We start from the raw sequence: 16,962 nt of genomic DNA, 5'->3' as shown, positions 1-16,962 counted from the left end.
TGGTCTCTGTGGGCCTTTTAATTTAGTTTCAATGCTTAGAAAAGAAGAAAGCATTGAATATATTAAACCAATTTTCCAAGAATTCATTGGACTTAAACTGGGAGACAAACCCTCCCCCCATTCAAAATATGCAACTGCCTGACAGGTTTCTGCCATCTCATTTTATTTGTTCCCTTTCTTACCAACACAACTGGATTTTTACAGGGTAGCAATGAGCTCAGACTAAAACACTCCATTTACCTCCCTCCTTTAAACACTGAGGAGACCAATAACATAAATAGAATATCTTAAAAAAATGATACTCCTTTTGCCCTTTCCCTGTCCCTATAATGGAATGCAGATGTGACAGCTGGAACTCCAGCAACCCTTTTAGGAAAGTGAGCCCACCTTGGGAGTGGATGTTTAGAATAGCTGAGAAGAAAAATCCAGAAGAATTTGGATTCTGGGTGGAGCTACTACACAAGTCCTCCACTGGCTACCTCCAGACTTTTTTCATATGAGCAAACAAACACCCAATCAATTCAGGCTATTAGTAATAGTTGAATTGCTATTACTAGTGATTTAGATGGGAAAAGTGTCCGAAGTGTCTCATAAGTCAAAAATTATAACTATCATGATTGGAAAGAATATCAACATTGTGTAACCCGGGCCTGTGATTCATTTGCGATTATCAAAGCCTCTAGTGCCAACCACAGCATTCCAGAGGTTACCAGTGGGAGAGCGGTCAGCTTTGACAGGGTCTGGATGTCTCTCAGAAACAGAAAGGCAGAGTCCAACCTGAAACTCTGGCCTCTTCCCCTCTGCCCTGCAGCCTACAGCTGTCCTCAGCCTTGCTCCAGGGATTTATTCGGCCGCTTCTGTGAGAGCACAGGCGTCGCCGTGCACGCCGGCACTGCCTCCTGCGGGAGCCGCCTGAGTCCCTGGCGGTCACTGGGCTTTGTCCTCTCGGGGGATGACATTTCCACGCCACCCCGAGTCACCCGAGATTCTTCATCAGCCAAAAAGGCCGAGGTCTTTCTGTGGGGCTCACGTACCATTGAAAATGAGGCCTGGAAGGAAGAGGAGGGGACAGGGTGGAGGAGGGCTGGAGGGCTGAGACAGACGGGGACCCCTAGCTGCAGAAAGGACAAAACACACACCCCTTGGCAGTTCTCACGAAATCTCAGAACACCGGCATGAAAGAGAAGATCTTAAAATGCCCAGAAAGACATTCCAGGCCTCCGACGAAAGATTAAGAAACACAGGAGCCCTGACGACAGTGGGTGCTAAAAGACAGTGGAACACTTTCGGGGAATCGAGAAAAAAATAACTTCGGATGTAAAATTCCACAGTCAGCAAACCTACGTATCAAATCGGCACACAAAACACAGCTGAGTCTTTTTAGCCATCGTAATGAGGTTCTATAAAATTGCCACAAACCCCGAGTGGGTGAGTACTGGCCCATTGTTCCTGGGGGAGATACAGGGTTATTCCTTTGAGCTTCTGGTCATGGTGTTGGAGTCAAGCCATCCAAAGAGGTTTTACTTGTGTCTCTGTTTAAAGACACCCTATTTAATACATGCTGTGGCCTTATTAACGCTGAACTCTTGACCAACAGCACTAATAAAACTTTCCCAGCACATGTTCTCTCTCCATAAGACATACACAGCTTCCCTTTGATTAACGCCAATATGCATGTTAACACTATATTTGCAGACTATATTAAGTAGCAAAAAAAATAAAAACACAAAATAATGAAAACATATGGCACCAGGCACATCATAAAAAAGGACATTATGTTTTTAATATGAGCTGATACAAGAAGGCAAAGGTTCACCTTGTTAACATAGCACTGATCTTCCCGCTCATTGGGCCACTCAAATTTTGCAATGCTCTGTACATGTCCTTTCAAGAATGACCTTGAAAGTGCATAAACAATAATTTTGAGGTCACAAATAAATTTAGCAAGTAGGGTAATTTTCAAAGGTGAAATCCACAGGTGAGGAGCAAATATAAATGTATCTTCACACATTTTCTTGTCATAGATTATGTCAGAGAAAGTTACTTGGGGGTACACTTCAGCCAAATGAAGGTGAAAAACCAAAGAAGGACTAGGACATAGAATTCTGGGAATTGTGGGGCCAACTCAAGAGCCTAATAAAAGAAAATCCCATGGAAACATCTGTGAAATTATATTTTTTCCATGATCACATATTATCTTTTATTTTTCAAAAAGGAAGCATCATAGCATAGATTCTGTCACCAGAGTGCCTGGGTAGATAGCTCAGCTGTGATTATTGATTAGATTTGTGGTCTTGGGCAAATTTCTCAACCTCTCTATGCTTCCATTTTCTCTACAGATTAGGGATAATAATAGTTCCTAGTCACAGGATTTGTGTTAATTAGCTTTCTGTTGCTGCGACAAAACAGCAATAACTTAAAAGGAGAAAAGATTTGGCTGGGGATTTAGCTCAGTGGTTCTGCCACCTGCCTCACAAGTACAAGGTCTTAAGTTCAATCCCTGGTGCCCCCCACAAAGGAGAAAAGATTTATTCCGGTTCACACTTTCACAAGTTTTGGACCACATGGTTAATTGGCCCTATCACTTTGGGTCTATAGTAGGGAAAATATCACAGCTAGTGCATATGGTAGAGCAGAGCTACTGTCTCGCAGTGTCTGGGGAGCAAAGAAAGAAGAAAGATGGGCCAGGCCCCAATGACCTAACTTCCTCCCATGAGGCCCCCCCACCTCCTAACAGTCATACTTCCTCCCCGTAGTGCTACAGGGCATCAAGCCTTTTGCACATGTCCCTTTAGGGGACATTTCAGATCCAAGCCATATAAGTTTCTTAGAAGAACTAAAGGATTTTTCTTGTAACATTTAGAACAGTGCATAGCACATAGCAATTATGTTTGAGGGTTAGTTACACAAATACATACATACTTTTTAGAAGAAAAAGAAAGCGGGTCTGTAGCTACCCCAGTGGGAGACCATGAGACTGGAGTATGAGCCCAGTTGAAGATGCTTTGTATGGGTGAGGAACTCAGCCCTGGAAGACTCAGTGGGGACACCCTGCTGTACCCAAGGGACGACTCCTCTTATACAAACTGAGGTCAAGACCACAGAGACCCCCATCAGCTATGGGACAGAAGCAACCCCTCAGACACTAAGTTCGATCCCCAATACTGGAAAAAAAAAAGAACTTTATTTATACAAATAATTTGGGGGCCACAGAAGTGCTGCCATCCAAGTCCTTATATAGTTGGGTCTCTTGGGCATTTCGGAGACTCTACCCTACATGGACAGCATGGACTGCAGCTCGGGTCACCATGGCCTCCAAGCCTCCCCTGCTGGCAAGACTACTGGTTCCCATCCCCTTTAGCTCCTTAGGACATTGCTTATTAAACCTCCAGAGTCTCCGGAGAGAATGTGCCTGGAGCACACACGTCCCGGACTCAATCCCCACAACAACAAATTGCGCTGTTTTTGCTTCCCTTAGAACCTGTCAGAGTTTCCATCTGGGCTACTTGGCCACGTGCTTGACCTTCCTCTTCTTTCCTGGCATGGGGGAGACTCCAGCCTGATCTCACCCATAGCCCCAGGAGGGCGTCGTGGTGGAGAAGATGGGCTGGGTCGTTGCGCTGGCCCTGAGATGCTGCCTGGCCCACAGACACCTTGAGGGGCATCGTGAAATCTGTAGAGATATCTGTTTACTGACTGATTTTTCAAGGCATAAACAGCGCAGCTGGGGGCTAGAAGGAGCACACGAAGCTGTCGGCGGTGAGACGTAAGTGACGGGCACCTTGGAGCCAGGTCGAATCCCTGGCTCCAGCACGTCATCCTGGTTCTGTGGACTTAGGGCAGGAGCTAGGCATCTCCAAGCCTTGGTTTGCATCAAGGGATTATGAGGATTAGGGATGTAATATGTCAGAGCCGCTAAGACCATGACAAGGGCAGCCGCCCCAGGAGGGTGACCCTGTAGCAGAGGCGGCTGGTGTGACCCCCTGCTACGTCTCACTCTTCACCTCCCCCCACCCCACCCAGCCATTCCAGAATAGGGGGACAAACCCCTGCACCCGGTGGCCAGCACTCCGTCCCCTTTCTTTTGCCAGTGCCAGCTGGGTCATCTCTCTGGACAGCCGGCACTGACCCTTGCATGCGCCCTCCCTGGACCCAAGCAGAGGCACCCAGACTGCTCGCAGCTCAGGTCACAGCTCCAGAGCTGACAGAGGCTGAGCGTCGAGGGCCGAAAGCCCCGCTTGAAGAAGCGTCTCGTGGTGAGGAACCCGGTACACCTCGCTGGCGTGGAAGGAAGCAGGACCCCAGGGACACATCCCTCCGTCCCCGTGCTGAGACGACGGGGCAGGCTACAGAAAAAGACGGAAGAGCTGAGCCCCAGGGCCCCGAGCAAACAGGGGCAACAGGTGGATGCCAGGCAGCTCCACAGATCCTGAGGTGACAGCAGGAGTCAGAGAAGGGGACCCCGCTCCCGCCCCCCCAGCGCGTGAGGGAAGCAGAGGAGGCGCCTTCAAATGTGTCCTGAGACCCCGTCCAGACCAGGGCCCGCCTTCGGGGCTGTCTCCCAGCCTTCACCGGCAGGACACCCTGGGAGGCCCACCTGGGCATCCCCAGAGCCACCCCACCGGCACCCCGTCCACACCTCCATGCCGCGGGGCCGCAGAACTCCAGATGATTCCGGCAGAAACCGAGCCGAAGCCGCATGGCTCCGAGGGAACAGAGGGGCCTTGGCCGGATCACGCCGATGGCTGTCTCCTTCCGTCACACGCTCTGGGAACTGCTGGGGCGCCCGCTTCCGGGTGGCGAGTGGCTCTCAAGTGGCTGCCGTTCGCACGGGACAAATGGGGCGTGACTGAGACACACACAGGCCTCCCTTTCGCACACCGCGGCCTTTGCGGGGCTGTTTGGTTTACTGCCATTAAAAGGCAGGGGACGCAATCCTAGCAGCCCTGCGCAGGCCGGGAAGCGGGGGCAAAGCCGAGCTCGGGCCTGGCCCGTGGGACTCCCGCCACCGGGCCGGGGTTCGCTCGCTCCGTCACCGTGTTTGCGAACCCTTGATCCTGTGCTGAAGTGGAAGCACGTGCAGGTTCCCTCCTGGACCTCAAGCTCTGCCCCAGCCTCATGGACCAGGCCTGCCAGGCTCCTCCTCAATGCCCATCTCTTCTCCGGCCCTTTCCTCCCAGCTTGTTCACTCTGCCAGAGAAGTACCTGGGGGATCAGCTCCTGGGCCCGTGCCTCGCCTCTGCCCAGGCCCGTATCTGCCGCCCTGCCCGGCCTCCTACCCACAGGTGCCCTCCTCAGAGACCCTCACCCATGCCCTTCCCTCCAAAGCTCTCCAGCACCCAGAGTCCGTACCTCTGGCTTGTCTGCTGCTCCTCTCCTCCCCTCATGTCTACACCCCGGCTCCCCAGCCTGCCTGTGCCCCCCTGGGTGGGGACTTCCTATCCTGGTACAGCTCCCAGTACCCAAAGTCACCTCCCACGCAGGCAGACACCGGCTCCCACCCCACAGACACCGGCTGCTTCAGGAGATGCGTTCCCATCACAGTGTCTGGAAACATTCTTAACTGCACGGCGTGGGGTATGGTAAGTGCTCCTGACATGGAGGGGTAGACGCCAGGGATGGCAACAAATATCCCCCAGTGCACAGGAGCTCACCCACCAAGAAAAAATGATCCAGCCCCAAAAGTCAACAGCATTTGAGGACTCTGCCCTAGTAGATGCCTCCAAAGTCTGTTTGGTTTGCATCGTGACCTGACATCTCCTGAGGTTCTTCCTTGCCCGGGGAGCTGCCAACACCACCCAGAGAATGAAGAATGGGGAAGACACCTCACCGGGAGGAGCCGCGGGGTACAGGTCACCCCCTGCAAAGGAGAGGGGAGGGAGCCAGGAGGTCTGAGGCCACGCCACCCACTGCAGTACCCGTCAAGGGAGTGCACAGGAAGGCTCCGGATGAGAGGCAGATGAGGGACGGGTAAAGACAGCCCTTTTGTCTCTGAGCTTACGGGGAAGGGTGGAGACTTTCTCCACGGAGCCAAACCACACACACTTCTACTGGGGCATGAAAAACGCGCACATCACAAGACCACATCACGCACGTGACACTGCTTTTTGTGTGCACCGCACACATGGCCCCAGAGTGAGGGCGAAGGCTTATTTGCTTAGTGGAAATGCCCAAATAATGGCCCTGCCTGTTACAGCAGGTAAAACGCTCAGTTTAATTGTCTCGATCTATTTCAACACAGGATTTCTCTGTCTGATGATGTTTGAACAGATGGTGTACCAGGCAGCGCTGAAGACGGCAGGATGCTAGCGGGGTTGCAGCTGGAGCCCCCGGTCCCAGGGCCCCTGATGCTGCCAGAGGTGCAGCTTCTGCAATATTTATTCTCCACTGGTCTTCTACCACTGTTCTCCCGGCCATTTATTGAGTATAGCAATTAGGGTTGCTTTCAGCTGCAAGGAATGGCAAAGCCCAACCAGGAGTGGCTGAAGCAACAAAGACAATCCATTAATTCTGTTACACAAAAAGCCACAAAGAAAATTCCAAGGTCACTGCTGCGAGGCTCAGTGAGATCCCCGAGGTATTTTTTTTCTGCCTAGGTATTCTTCACAGGGTGGATCTTCCTCCTTAAACTAATGAAGTCAGGAAAGAGGATGGAAGGCCTGGGTGGCCAGCCAGCCGCCTTTGTCTCAAAGTAAGAAGGGTCCCCAGAAAGTCCCAGGAAAACTAGGACAAGATGGCCACCTATGGCCATCTTTTATTGGGAAAGGGATCTTCTTCTGAGGCACCAGCACATTCCCCTTATGTCTTTTGGAGCCAAACAAGATCACATCCTCGCCATTAAACCAATGGCAGTCGAAGAGGCCAGGGATGCCCTGATCACAGCTGGAGTTCTCCTAGCCAGAAAGGAAGCAGGGAACAGAAGTGTCTGCCAGGGTGCTCACTAAGTACGTTAAATTTCCAGCTCCAAATCCCAACCAAGCCAAGGCTTCTGGATTATGCGTTGGATTTGTCACTCCTTCACCTATTTTATTGAACACATACATGTGCAAACTCCAGCCTGGGTCCTGAGAATGTGGTCTTTGTTCACTTGGGTTGTCCAACCAAGTGAAGAGGGAATGATGCTGAACACATCATTTCAAGCGCGACTGGCAGTTCCAAGAAGTCAGATTTCTAGGGCCCATGTCACAGGAGAGCTACCTAGTCAGGGGTGTCTGGGTGTCTTCCTGGAGAAAGAGTCCACGAGGGCAGCAGAGACCTCAAGGGAGGAGGTTCTGACGGGGTGTGGGGGAGGAGCCGAGGCAAGGAGGGGCGCCCCCCTGGGGGCAGGGCCGTTTCTAGTCCACACTGGCCTGGAGGTCGGCCTTGCTCAGTTTCTCCGGCACCCTGGGGAAGACACTGGCCTTTGATTTGCTGCACAGGCCCATGGCCTCATGATTAGAGTCATGGGACTGTTGAGGGGTTTTAAGAAGAGAAGTGAGGGAATGACATGTGTGTTTCTAAGGTCCTTCGGCCTCTGTGGGGATACAATAGCATCTGTTGTCACGGACCACTCTGAGGGGCTCAGAATGAGGGGCTCAGGTGGCTCTCGTGGGCTGGGCTGGTTCTCGTGAGGTGGCGGTTGTCAGAGAGCAAAACTGCCCCCACCCTGCCACCACTGCTTTGGCTTCTTGTCCCGCAAACCTTCCCGTGGGAGCCAGGGGGCTCTCTTCAGAGGCTGAACAGATGGGGTCCCCAGTCTGGGACCAGCCTCCAAAACTGTCAACTACACAAACTCCTCTCAAAGTTTTCATGGGGAGACATAAAACAGATTAATACACAAGCCCGGCCCAAGTTCATGGCTCACAAAATCAGGTGCTGTAACAAAATGGTGATTAATTGAAGATCTGAAGGGTCGGGAGAGTTTGAACACTGCTGCTGCAATTACTTGTCAGTGCTGTTCAGCATTTCTGTTATCACTATTAAAAGAACTCCTCACCCGAGTCTCAAACTCACCATTTGTGACCAACAGTCCCCTAGGAAGGTGCAGAAAGGTTCCTGTGAACTGTTTCTCCAAAAACCCTCCTCCGGGAAAATCACTCACCTCGTGTGATCTGGCCCCAAAGAGCGTATCAAGTCGTCTGTAGGGAGCACCACCCTGCCAATGTTCATGTTTAAAAACTGCACAAAGTCAAAGCGAAGAAAATGCCAAACAAACAAGGTTGGCCCTCTTTTGAATAAAAGGAAGATAAAATCTACATTTCCAGGGTTGGGGATGTAGCTCAGTGGAGGAATGCTTGCCTAGCTTGCACGAGGCCATAGGTTTAACCCCCAGAACTGCAAAAATAATTCATCAAAATTGAAATTCCCAGATTGCCCCACATATAGCAGAGGTGCTTGGAGAATCCAAGCTCTACAGAATACCAGCCAAGAAGGAAAGAGTTGGTGGCCTTGCATTCTCTCTACCTGTCAAAGTGAAGGCAAACAACACATTGCTTTTAGTCAATATTTAGGTAACACAACCCCAAAGCTGTAAGTTGATGAAATATAACTTTTTTCTATTCAAAACACCTTTCACTTGTTATTCAAATAGGAAGTTATGCTTTCAGTATCAGCTGCATTTGTCAACCTCACATTCCTGACTGCCAAGGAGAAAGTTCTTCTTGTATTCCACCCTCTCAATAACTTTCTCTTTAGCTTCGTTTTCCCCCCAGGTCTTATTTATTTTTGACAACTCCCCAGAGTTTCTTGACAGGAAACTTTAGAACCAGGGTCACATGGTTTATATATTCAGGCTACATTATTTTTCTTTATTAGTGTTTTCAGCTCAGAAGAAGACAGTGGAACACATCCAAACCGAAGGCAGTCGGTTTTTCATTAGTGCATCCCAGGACCCAGCATTTCTTACAAGCCTTCACATAGTGACTTTCCTATCTCCTTTCTTGTCATCCGTGTGAGAAGTGCCTGGCGGACCCTCAGATGTGTTTTTGTTGGATTGGCGTAGGTCGTAGCTCCTGGACGTGAAAGTATGAGTTAAACGGATTGGCACAGCAGAGCTGTCCTCATTCACAGGGAGACAATGGACTCAGCCGCCATGGCCCTGGGCTCCCACGTGGCTGTGTCCCTGAATCATTCTTATCCACACACTCTGGGTTTGGGGTTTTCTAGAGGCCAAATGAGCTGTGAGCAAACCAGCGAGGAACAGCTGGCGCCCCTGAAAGACCAGATGTGGCGGTGCATTGGGTGTGTGAATCTTAACCCAGAGTTCTTTGAATGTGTCACCGAGCGGGCTTGCTAGGTTCTCTGTCAATCGCTGTGGCTCCCCCTTCCTACCTGGCTGGCTTCCCCTGATGTCTTCCAAACTGAACTTTAAAATACATGTTGTTTATGATACTCTGCCTTGTCCCAAAAGGGTCCAAGGCAGCTAACCTAAATATACATATGTGAAAAGCTGGTTCAACTTCTTATTTGGTTAAAGGTGATCGGCTATACATGGGGGAACCTTGAAATTCTTGCTAAAGTGACTTATTCAAGATGATTACCCTGCTTTATGAGAAGCAGACATTTCTAATAATTGAATACAGTTAAGTATCCATCCAAAAACATCCTTCTGGCCTTGAAATTACAGGTAATATACAGCGTTTTCATCTCTTCCTAATCACAAGGAAAGCTGCTGTCATCATGTAAATTAGAAGCAATGTTCTCTGTGCACAATGCTAAGTAGCTTGACAATCTGGATGAACTTTTACCTCATTGTCCTTGTTGGTGACACAGAATCTTCTGCTCCAGTCCTTTCTAGAATGCTCCCATCTATTGTTTTATTTTATCTTTTTTCTTTCAATATTGAGCCACACTGTTTTCCAGTGTTTTACCTTCTCCAGCCTGCCTGAACCTCCACATGGCTTATTAAAATACTCCAATGTCACCCCTTTGTTTGATTTTATAAAGAAACGACTGCCCTGTAGGTCAGAGCCCAATGCATGATTGATTCCCTGGCCAGCTCAGGCTTTGGTGGGGCTTCATGGCAGTTCATAGCCCGGAGGTCACCATTGCTGGTCTTGTGGGTAACCAGCCATCCCCTTCCAAAACTCAGCTCTTCGACCCACAGGCTCTGCAGAACAGAGCCCCCAGGTCGCCCCCACCCTGGTGTCTTCCAAAGTGCAACAGGGCACAGAGCGTCACCCACCAAGCTTTGCTGGCAGATCCACGGGCTGCACAGCCAGTCCCATCTGCTGCTCGGTGTTTGACAGCAGCACGGCCCCTCCTGTTGGCTCAGCTCCTGTGTAAGGAAGGGGCAGGAAGGTGCTGTCCCTTACAGGGCATCGGGTTGCATAGTGCCCAGGGCTGACGGGGGCTTTGGAAATTGGTTTCCCTCTCCGTGAAGGGGGCCCAAGACTGTGGCCCCTTCCAGCCAGAGTCACACATGGGCCACAACGAGGGACAGTAGCCTTGGAGCCTAGAGGTCCTCTCTGTCCTTCTTGAGGGGCACAGCTTGTATTTGTTGTCACTTCTCTTTGTTTGGTAAAAGACAAATGCCACCGGATCACAGCACATCCCGAAAACGAACCAAAAGCAAATAAATTGTAGCGAGTGTCTTCTTCCTAGAAATGGAACCTCCTGTTTGGAGCTTGTGGGTCAGGCCGCCGCACCAAGCGACAGTGACACACAGGGTCCCCTCCCTGCAGAGGGGTCTCAGTCCAGCCCTGCAGCAGTCACAGCATCCCGGGGACTGGATAATTTAGGAACAGCAGCCACGAACAGCTCAGAGGTCTGCAGTCCAGGAAGCCCACGATCCAGATGGCAGCAGGTCTGGTGTCCGCAGGGCCTGACCCTCTTAGGCAGCTCCTCCACGTACTCACCGAGCAGAAAGGTGCTGGCTCCTGGTGCCTCTGCACAAGGGCACTTAGCCCGTTCCAGCCTCACCACTCAACAGGATCCCAGGAGGGATTAGGTTTCACCATACGAATCTTGCAGGCACACAGACATCCATTCAGTGCACTCTTCTCCTTCCCCGAAATACGCATCTTTCCCACATGCAGAACACAATGGTTTTGTCCATTGCAGCCCCAACTCATAGCTCATTTTGGCATCGACCCTAACGTTAGATCCACCATCTCACCTATCATCCCATCAGATGTGGGCGGGACTTGTCTTGCTCCTTTTCCTGCTGCTCTTATGGAATAACAGGAATGGGAAATTTACAAATAAGTTTATTTCTCACAGTTCTTAAAAGAGTAGGTCTCACTATAAAGCCCAGGATGGCCTTGAACTCCTGGATTCAAAGCATCTTCCTGCCTCAGCCTCCCAAGTAGTTGAGACTACAGGCACATACCATAGCACCTGGCTTATGGGGCAGCTTTTAAAAGACCAGTGCCACCATCTCCGCATGTTACTCTAGGCCACTCCATATCAGCCACAGTGTAACCCACCTTCAATGGTGGCCCAGCTGTACCTGTCCTCATAGGACCCCTGGGACTCCTGGAAGTGTGCCCCCGCGGGCTTCCTAAGTGGCCAATCCCTCAGCACCCCAGAGAGAGCAGGTTCCATGGAGTCCCCACCACAGGCTGTTGGCTCTCCCTCTGCCGGGGGTGGAGTGGATGAGGGTGCCATCGGGAACACACCTTGGGAGACAGCAGATCACAGCAGTGAATCCAAAGCGCTCTAATTCACCCCTAGGAAAGTGGGACTCAAGGTTTATGTCGCTACAGGGACTGTTTCAAAATAACATAATCATCTTATAAATTCTTCATAGCTTCGACATAAACATGGCTTTCCCGTTCAGAAAGTCTGCACGACTGTGTAAGGCCATCATTAATTTTGATTGTTTTTTCCACTTTCGTTTCTTTTCAATTTTAGCCAAAGATATAATAAATGTCACAGAACAGATATTCATAAATTCATTGGTGGATGAATCATGGGGAATCTGGAAAATGTTTTTGCCTCTTTGATGTAAAGACTCCCCCCCTTTTAATAAAACAACAAACATTCCACATCATTCCTCAACTATAAAAAGGTTGTAAAAAACCTGTGTTTTTGCGTAATAATAGCCACGATCATGTCATTCTCAGTGCATCTTGAAGAAGCCTGAGTGGCCTTTGGCTGGGGCCATGGATCTATTCTGAAAAATAAAAAGTTGGAAGAATGAGATTGTCCCAAATCACTGGGGTATGTTTTTTCCCCACAATGATTCTTTTGATCTGAACATATGTGAAATTAAAATAAACTTTATATGGTTTTGGGTTTCCCCAAACCCTTCAAAAAGGAAAATTGTATTTAACTGACTCAAAAATAAAACTGTGAAACATATTCCAGTCCCCCTACGACCAGAAGTTTCTATCACACCAGGAGGAACATAAAAACGGACTCCCTTGCCATTGTGTATGCAAGCAGCTGGCTGAAAGGGTCTCAGAGGCCACTGTCCCGCTCACCAGGACTGTGTGACACCCTCAGATCCCCATGCAGCCCCTGAGGCCGGACTCCACCCTGGGGACAGAGGGGCAGTACACACAGGTCTTCCGAGGGCAAGAAAACACACTTCCAGCTCAGCGTGGACTTCAGGAGCGAGTGAGGCCCCGGCACCACAACAGAAAAAGAAAAGACACTTTCCCCCACTTCCACCTCCAGGAAGGACAAGGTGAGCCTAACCTCTCTGTCCCCTCGAATATGTCAGGACTTTCAGCAGCTAATCTCAAGAGGGCCCCGGAGTCCAGGACAGGATGTCCAACCTGCTTCTCCCCAGGAAGCAGGGACAAGTGGAGGACAGGTGGCATCGGAGCCAAGCAGGCTGAAGGGCCTCATCTTCTTCATCGCCCTGGGCACAGCCCAGGCACGGCCCAGCCTTGCATCACGTGGCCTCTGCCTCTGCCGCAGACCTGGCATCTTCAGTACAAGGGTGGTTAGCACCCCCTGAATGTGCCACGTTGCGTATAAACCTGTAACATAATGACAAATCTGTTTGTCCTGTGACCCCTGAGGATGTGGGACTGTTTGCTCCTGCAGTAATGCTGACCAACACACCCCTAAGATTTCTCCCAGAAATATGTGTGCGCACACACACACACACACACACACACACACACGTGCACACGCAACAGTCGGGGTCACATACATGAAATCTACATACTATTTCCACTGTGGTTCCAGGGTGAAGTTATTTGCCGTTTTTAAAATCAGTGGCCTACACCGAACCCAAGATGATTAGATTGAAATATATTTTTAAAATGTGATCATTCTTTTCAACTCATCCAGAGAAAAGCGTAGCCAAGTTCTCATTTCATCAGCTCGCAGACAGCTTCCACATCCTGGGCCTTCTTTCCTGGGGGTCCCCCCCTTCTTCGCCCATCCCGCTTCCACGGAAGGGAAAGGTGACCGCGGCTGGAGCGCAGGGTGCCGGCCTTCTCCGTGCCCATCTGGGCCCGCTGGGCTCCCGGTGGGTTGGTTCTCCCGTCCACGGACCCGAGGCCTGGCTTCCCACCCGATACGCTGGGACGAACCCGGCCCTGCACTGCTCTCTCAGCCCCTCTGCCTCCTTGGTGTGCAGTGTGCCATTGTGTGGTGGAGAAAGTCACATTTCAACGAGCCCAGCACCTTCCCCTCCTGTGTCCAGGGCTTCATCCAGGAGGACGCACCAGGGGACAGTGGGCAGTGGTGCCAGGGCCCCACGGGACCTGCACACCGAGGACGTCCGCTGTCCTCTGGGTCACCAGCCCTGCAGATGTCCTCACACTGGACCCCTGGTGGAACATCAGGGAGTATGGAGGGCACCAAGCACAGACCACTGGCCTTTCCGGGCTGGAGGGAAGCCAACAGCACAGCCAGTGAATGTCAGAGACAGTCGGCTGGATGGCACACTGCACAGTAGGTCACGTGACACGTCGGTCACGGCATCTCTGTCGGGGAAGACAGTGACCTCCCCAAGGTGACACCCAGGTCATCTGCACCCCCGGTCTTCACTCCACGCTTTGGTAATGGTGAGGGGGGTGAAAGCAGGAGCGTGTGTTGGGAGTGTGTGTTTTCCAACAGGGCAGAGCTGGCTTTCTGGGATATTTCTAAGTCCCCAAAGCGCTCAGTCTCACATGTGGGTTTCATTATCTTCGAGTCTTGCACTAAATGGGCATCTGCAGGAGGGTGAGTTTCATAAAATGGCAATGCTTACTACTCAGTGCACACAGGCAGCACGGGGCAAAGGGACAGGCTGGCCGCAGCGTGGCTGGCTTGCTCCAAAAGACAGGAGAGGGTCCCCCCGCAGACATGCGCCTGGGCCGGTCCGTGACGCACTCTGTGAGGCACTGACGCACGTGTGTGTGTGCATATGCGTGTGCCGGTGCCGGAGTTGTGCGGCTCAAGGACGTCCGGTGTCCATCTGCCAGCCGGTGTCCGCGATGGCTTCCAGCCCCCCATGCTGCCTGGTGAGGAGAGTGCCAATGGTCTCCCCCGTGGTCTTGCCCGGCAGAGTTGCTCCACTATGGTCCCGTGCCTGCCTCTGCCTGCCCCTTCGTGGAGGTCATTACAAGAAACAGCCACAGGAAGATTATTAAGATGCTTTCTGCATGGGGTCTGAAATCGTTATCAAGGGCAGGGTGTGTTGTTTCCCTCAAAGAGCCCCATAGAAAGTCCAAAAAAAATAAAGAATTTTTATTTAGAACATATTGCCAGGGAGGAAACAATGCCTTTTAAACAACTGCTAGGGCTCCCGTCTTTCTAACCATGGGTGTGGACTCCTCAGGGTCCAGTTCAGCAACTCATCTCCGCAATGACTCGGCGTTCTGCACACCGCAGCTGCCTGACCTCTGTACACAGTGGAGAGTTGCTGTCATCTTTGCCCAGCCCTGTCCCATACACCTGGTTTGTCTGCAGCAGTCTCCGAATCGCCGCGCCGTTGGCAAAGAGCCCGCACTGCCAGGTCCCAAGATGTCTCCAGGCCCTAAGGGGCGGCCCCTCTAAGGACAAAGTCTCTAAGACATTTGCAAATCCTCAGAATTCAGGGAAGGGGAATTCCCATGAGGTTAAAGATGCTCGGAGCCTGATTTGGTGATGGGCCGGCAAAGCACCAAGGCACTGCCTCCAGGTGGCGACCTGGCCCACACCGTCCTGGGAAAGAGTGGCAGAGACAGCACTGTTTCTGTAAAAAACACCTTCTACACGAGCGCACTCTTACTTCATCCTCCCCTAGAATTGCCCATTTAAAAACTATTCCTAATTAAATACCCACACAATCACTGATTAAAAGAAAAGGCAGAAGCTGGGGATGTCACTCAGTGCAAAGGCCCTGGGGACGATCTCTAGTCCTGTCGTAATAAGCAGACCAGAGAGAAACAGTTTTCGGAATGTGAACAGCTCACTAAAACTGGATGTTCAAAAGCCAATGAAACTATCCTGGTTTCTCCTGTCTCCCACGACACTAACCTACTGTCTGTCACTCACACACAGAAACTGGAAAGAGGCTAAAATTCATCCCACTCGGCGCTGGACCTTAACTCAGTGGTGAGTGCTGGCCTAGCCTGCCACAGGCTTTGGGATCCAACTCCAGGATCCAGCACACATACACACAATCCATCCCACTCTATTTAAGATCTTTCCGGTTAAATGCATTAGGAGGAGGGAGGACCAAGAGCTTGGTGCCATGTGTTGATGGCCAGAAACTTCATTCACTGCTCTGCCCTTGGTAGCTCTGGGATCATGGGACTGTGTCTCCTTTGGGCTTCCATTTCCTTATCTTTGCAGTTGGAGCCATGTCCTCGGTGATCTTAATGCCTTTGCTTTATCTGAAGCCTCCTGGAACTAGCCCTTCCTGGGTTGGCCTACAATGGCATTTCTGGGGGGTGGGAGGGTGGCATGCAAAAGCATCCACCAGGGGGCGTGAGATTCACTTTCAAGGATGTGACAGCCAGCCAGGCCAGGCCCTACCCAGGTGACCCAGTCTAGGAAAAATTGCAGATGTCCCAAGACGTGAGGCCCGCCCAGGGCAGGCCTAGCCTCAGACCATCTCCCCTTCCGACCTGTGGGGCGATTTTACCCACACCTCAGCAGCCAGTCTGGACAGCCCTGTTTCTCTGCCGTCTGGTAACCTGGGCCCAGCAGGCTCTCTGGAAGCATCTTCGTGGTGTGTCCATTGCTGATTCCAATTGAAAGCAGGAATCTGGGAGCTGGTTGAAGTGGGGATGCGTGTGTTCCCTGGCTCCTGTCCTCTGTCCCTGGCCACTGAGGACAGGGATTGCGACCAGTGTGACACTGTGTGACTCAGGGGTCCTGGGGGGCAGGAATGGATGGGAGGCGGGTACTGCCACTGTCCCTGGATGTGCCGAGCCCACCGCCCTTTCTCAACCATGGATAAAACATGCTCTGGCCCCTGCTGCTTGCAGCGCAAATCCCTTTGACAAACACGGGGTCCCCAGTGTGACTCCTTGGGGGACATTCTCAGATGCTGACTTGTCCTGCGATTCCAATGAAGCTGCAAGGTGCCAAGTCCGGGGCTTTTGAGGGAAGACCGGCTGAGCCCCGTGAAGTGTGTTTGCTGGACACTGTGTCCCCTGGTAGCTGTGGCCCGGTGTCGGGGACTGTGCGTCCGTGCAGAAGTGGGGTCATTAAGATGAAGTCACACCCGAGGAGAAGGGGTCGTTAAGCCACTGTGACCAATGTCGTGTAAGGAGGGAGAGGACAGAGACAGACGAAGGAGGAGAAGGCCGGGTGACAGCAGAGACTGGAGCCCAAGAACACGGGGCATCTGGCAACACAGGAAGCTGAGCGTGAGACAGGCTCTCTCCGCTGCCAACTCAGGGCCTGACATCTTCGTTCCTGACTTGTAGCCTCTGGCACTGTGGGGCCATTCCTTTTTGTTATTTCTTTTCTTTTGTCCTCAACTCCCAAGTACTGGAGACTGAACCCAGGGCCTTTGACCTGAGCTACATTTTTAGCCCTTTTTTCTTTTTTTTCTTTCTTTCTTTCTTTCTTTTTTTTTTTTTTTTTTTTTTTTTTTTTTTTTTTTTT

The sequence above is a fragment of the Fukomys damarensis genome, unplaced genomic scaffold (genome assembly GCF_012274545.1).
Source record: "Fukomys damarensis isolate Sample0158 unplaced genomic scaffold, DMR_v1.0_HiC HiC_scaffold_24, whole genome shotgun sequence".
Lineage (NCBI taxonomy): Eukaryota > Metazoa > Chordata > Mammalia > Rodentia > Bathyergidae > Fukomys > Fukomys damarensis.
Note: the sequence above shows the minus strand (reverse complement) of the source record.